Source organism: Myotis lucifugus, unplaced genomic scaffold (assembly GCF_000147115.1).
Source record: "Myotis lucifugus unplaced genomic scaffold, Myoluc2.0 scaffold_24, whole genome shotgun sequence".
Taxonomy (NCBI): Eukaryota; Metazoa; Chordata; class Mammalia; order Chiroptera; family Vespertilionidae; genus Myotis; species Myotis lucifugus.
Genome location: NW_005871072.1, coordinates 8350534 through 8355991, shown reverse-complemented (window position 1 = coordinate 8355991; position 5458 = coordinate 8350534).

Here is a 5458-nt window from a genome sequence, read left to right as displayed (position 1 = left end):
TTAAACAGGAAAATTTCATAGTAGTATTGTGTGGTAGCTACTACTTTAAGTGTTCTCTGTATGGCACTAATGTTGGTGACATCCTCCTACCAAACTTATTAGGCAAATACAGCTTTTATCTCCATTTTATGGATTTGGGATCTGAACTGAGGCACAACCAGGTTAAATAACTTGTAATAAGACAAACAACCAGGATGTAATGATGCCAGGACTTGGAGCCAAGCAGCTTGGCATGCAGGTGTAGGTGCTGAGCACCTTGGGCTCTCCCCAGTGAGAGGCATGTTATGTTGGGGATGAATTTGGTGCTATGACAGGAACACATGCTGTCTGGGAAATCAAGCAAGATTTTTTTCAAGGAAATTACAATTGGAATGAAATCTAAAGGCTGAGTGAGAACGAACCAGGCATTGCTGTGGAGAGGGTATGCTAACTCAGGTGGAAGGACCAGGACTGCCCAAATGACTTAAAATGTGAGGAGCATGGGGTGGTAGAGGAACCGGAAGAAACTCAGAGTGGCTGAAGTGCAGGAAGTCGGGACGTGTGTTAGTATAGCTGGGGGAAAGCCCAGAAAAATCTCTCTGAACCTGGCAGCCTATGATTTCCCACATTATTCATATACAGTGGGGCCTTGACTTACGAGTTTAATTCGTTCTGAGACTGAGCTCATTAAGGAGCTCGTTAACTCAAATTACTCTATCAACTCAATGCAAAAAATAGGCCGAGAGACAGCTGGTATCTCAAAAAACTCGTTAGTCAGGACACTCGTAAGTCAAGGCACCACTGTATTTAGACTTTCTTTTCATCAGTGGATCTCAATTTTAGCTGCGATTAGAATCACCTGGGGAGCTTTATACCTCACCCCAGATCAATTACATTTGAGTCTCTGGAGGTGGGATCCAATAGCGTCTAACAAAAATATAAAAAATATTTTTATGATGATCAAGTGTGGTTTTGAATTTTGACTGTGTTAATTGCTGAGGTGAAGTAGAGTAGTATCTGATGGGGGCTGATACGAGTTGCATACACACTCAGGCAAAGAAAATATTTGCCCCATAACTTTGGGGCAACTGGATACAAACTGCAAATTCTCTGGCTGTGCTGACCTCTTTCCAGAAATGTTGTCAGTCCCCGGACAATAGAAGAGAAGATCAGCCAAAGTATTGGGATAATGTATGCCTATGGTCGAGGAACCTCCCTTCCCAACAGTGCCCCAACCACACTTTCTGGCCTGAGGGGTACAGGTTTGGGAACGTGGATGGAAACAGAGGAAGCTCCTGAGATAACCAGGAAGTGTATGTTCCTTGGGCACCACTAAAAAGAAAGGAACTGGGAGAGATGGTGACCCATCAATAACCTGTCCTGAGGGACAGTCCAGTGGCAGCGGCTGGGTCTGTTGCAGATGTGAGTCTCCATCCCAAAATATTCAGGAAGCCTTTAAGACAAAACCAAATTAAGATAAGTGAGCATATGTAAGAACTAAAAAGATTATGATATCTCCCAAAATAGAAAAATATGTTTATTTTATAACACAAGATAAAACTTAAGGTTATGCTGAAAGTATTGGACTGTACGAATCTGGGTGTTTATTAAAGCTGAACTCTATTTTTTTCTCCACTTCCCCTCCTCCTCCTCCTCCTCCTCCTCCTCCTTCTCTTTTTCTGTCTCTCTCTGAGGCTTAGTAATTCTAAGGTTGAAGGAAGGATTTTAAGGTAGGGCAAGATAGATTGCATATGTTTTGTGAGTTTTTCTGAAAAAAGAGTTGAAGCGGGGCTGAAATGGATTTGAAATATCAGTATGGAGCTATTTCTGTATGCCAGGTGAGAGATGACAATAGCTTGTTGCAGTAGAGTCTAGTGGCAATAGAATAGGAAGAAGGGAAAAGAGAATGAAGTTTGGCAATAGCATTAAAGATAACTAAAGCAAAAGAGACAATGACAGATAAATGGAAAGATGCACATCTAATTATGCATCTAAGATTGACTGGAAAAATATTTCAAAATGTTGGTAGTGATTACCTCTGGGTAGATGGCATCACTGTGCCACTCTAAGAATAAAAATAGGGAGCACTTCTTGAGTTCTGTTCCAGGCAAATCCTGGTCCCTTTGCTCACATTATCTACTTAATATTATATACATACTCTGTTTGGGGTATGTATGGGAATGTTTCTTGGAGCAGATAAAATGAAAATATTATTGACTATTTCAACTATTTTTTAAATTCTAAAATTAATATATTATTGAGGTGAACTAAAATTATAACTCATTTTAATTCAGACATAAATAGTAGCAATAATGAAAATAATAGTTGCTAAAATGTACTGTGTAGCAAACTGTGCTAGGTATTTTACACATATCAACTCATTAAATTCTTAAAACAGTTCATTAGGGGGAATACTATAATTATCTCTATTTTACAAGTGAAAAAATTATGTCTCAGGTTAAGTATGTTTTCCCAAGTCATTCACCCATCCGATTCCAGAGGCTCTGAAATTCAGGAGTGGAATGCAGAAGTTAGTGCTTCCGCATGGACCTATTAACCAGGAGGTCACGGTTCAATTCCCAGTCAGGACACATGCCCAGGTTTTGGTGTGCATCTTTCCATTTATCTGTCATCGTCTTATTTGCTTTATTTACTCTCCATGATGGGATGTAAAGGAGTCTGGAATTTTTCAAAAATGGAAGGACAGCAAACAGTATATAATCTCTCAAATATGTCCTGTCATTCTTAGAGAAGAGGGCAAAACCCACTATTATCTAAGTGTGGCTAGGTCTTTATAATTAGACTAGAGGGCTGGTGCATGGATTTGTGCATGGATGGAGTCTGGCCAGCCCGCCCTGATTGGGGAAGGGTAATGGGGGAGGGGGCAGCTGGGAGGAGGGGCCTCGGGCAGTTGGCCACCGGCCCCGCCTCCCGGTCAAGGGGACAATTTGCATATTAACCTTTTATTATATAGGATTCTAAACATTTTACCAATTGCAATCAATGAAAATGAAGGCCTGTGGTAGAGGGTAGGGGCAGGATGGGAGAGGTCAACGGGGGGAAAGGAAGACATATGTAATACTTTCAACAATAAAGATTAAAAATAAATAAACACAATCATTGTTCTGCTAAAAAAGGAAAAAGGAAAGCCAGTAAATACATTTGATTGTAGAGATTCCTGGAATAATTTTACTAAAAGCAAAATATAGTCATTTTAAGGTGATAGTATTTATTAACCACCTCACAATTCTAACTGTAGATTCTCATGAATAGTAATTAATGTCAGAGGACTAAAACTGAAATTCAAGTGGAACAAAGGTCTACATGTTGAGAAGAAGGAAAAGTGGGCTGTTTATAAAAGTAATGTTTTGCCTGGCCAGTGTTGCTCAATGGTTTAGCATTGACCTATGAACCAGGAGGTCATGGTTCAATTCCCAGTCAGGGCACATGCCCAGGTTTTGGGCTTCATCCCCAGTAGGGGGCTTGCAGGAGACAGCCTATCAGTGATCCTCTGTTATCATTGATGTTTCTATCTCTCCCTCTCCTTTCCTCTCTGAAATCAATTTAAAAATATTTACAAAAATATACCAAATTTTAAACTCCCAAAGATTAAATTTGAGGAACTCAAATGCTTACCTGAGTTTTCAATGTTTTTAGAGCCCAGTATATGTGATCAGTGATAGAATGTCAGTATTTAAGAGTGTTATCATGTATAAAAGACCACATCAAATCTACTTTCATTGCAATTCATTACAAAAGTATCTTTGACCAAAGTGATTTTGTTCATTATTTCAGCTAGAAAAAATAAAATTGGTATTGCCATAAAGAAAGAATATGTGGTCTTAACTCTTGCTCCTGCATACCCAAAATGTAGTTTTTTAGACATAAAGAACTTCAAAAGGATAAAGCTGCAATCCCCAATTCTTAAATTAACACAATTATTTGAAGTAATTCATCACCAAGCAAAGAAGTTCTTTTAAAGTTTTTAGTACTTTCATTTTTTCTTGATCTTGATCCAGAGCCTAGAAAGAAGAAAAGCAATTATGTTTTCCTCTCTTGATACCATTGTAATTAGGTAATTATTAATAACTAGAGGCCCATGCATGAAATTCGTTCATGGGTGGGGTCCCTAGGTCTGGCTGGTGATCAGGGCCAATCAGGGCCAGGCTGATCAGGGCCAGGCTGAAGAGGAGGCAACAGTCACCGGGCCGGGTGTGGAAGGAATGGATGCTGGATGCCAATGTCGCCATCTTTGGCTCCCAGCTACTGCTCGGTTCCCCACCTCACCCCCTCCTCCTTCCCTCACCACCACACCGCCACCATGGCAGGCATGCAGTGGGCTGATCGGGGCCTGCCAGCCAGGGGGAGGGAACTGGCCTTCAGCCCCCCCTGGGAAAGAGGCCGTGTCCACTACCACCCACCCTGGTTCCCCATCCCAGGCCAGGGGCCATCCCTGATTGGGTGATCAGGGCCTGCAGGCCAGGGGCAGGAACCACAGGAGGTTGGCCAGCCGGAGGGGAGGGACTGTTGGCTGTGGGAGTGCACTGACCACCAGGGGGAAGCTCCTGCGTTGAGCATCTGCGCCCTGGTGGTCAGTACATGTCATAGCGATCGGTCATTCTGGACATTCCAGTTGTTCCAGTCGTTCTGGTCATTTTGGTTGCTTAGGCTTTTATATAGAGAGACTAGAGGCCCAGTGCACAAAAATTTGTGCACTTGGGTTGGGGGGGAGGTCCCTCAGCCCGGCCTGTGCCCTCTCACAGTCTGGGACCCCTCGGGGGATGACCATCTGCTGGCTGAGGCCTGCTCCCCAGGGGATTGGGCCTAAGCTGGCAATCAAACATCCCTCTGGCAGCCCGGCAGCCATCAGGGGATGTCCACCTGCCAGCGGGGAGCAGACCTAAGCTGCAGTCAGACATCCTTAGCACTGCTGAGGAGGCAGGAGAGGCTCCCACCACCACTACTGTACTGGCAGCCATCAGCCTGACTTGTGGCTGAGCAGAGCTCCTCCATGTGGGAGCTCACTGACCACCAGAGGGCAGCTCCTGCATTGAGTGTCTACCCTCTGGTGGTCAGTATGTGTCATAGTGACCAGTCATTCCCAGTCTTTCTGCTGTTAGGGTCAGTTTGCATATTACCCTTTTACTATATAGGGATAGAGGCCAGGTGCACAGGTGGGAGCGGGCTGAAATACCCTGAATGGACCCTCAAATCAGGGTGGTGGTCCGGACTGGTTGCCTAAGCCTGGCCTTTTGAGGGGCTAATGGCTGGATGCAACTTCACAAAGGGCGAATTAGTTTGTCATAATCTTGGAGTCCCAAGCCTACAATCATAACTTGTCATGTCATCCCAGGCCGGCATTAACACAGATAAAGTGACTACGGCAAGGGAACGACAGACGATAAAGAATAAAAATATAAACATCTATCTAATATAATACTTCAGTGCATGCATCAATGCAGCCTATCATCCCCCCATC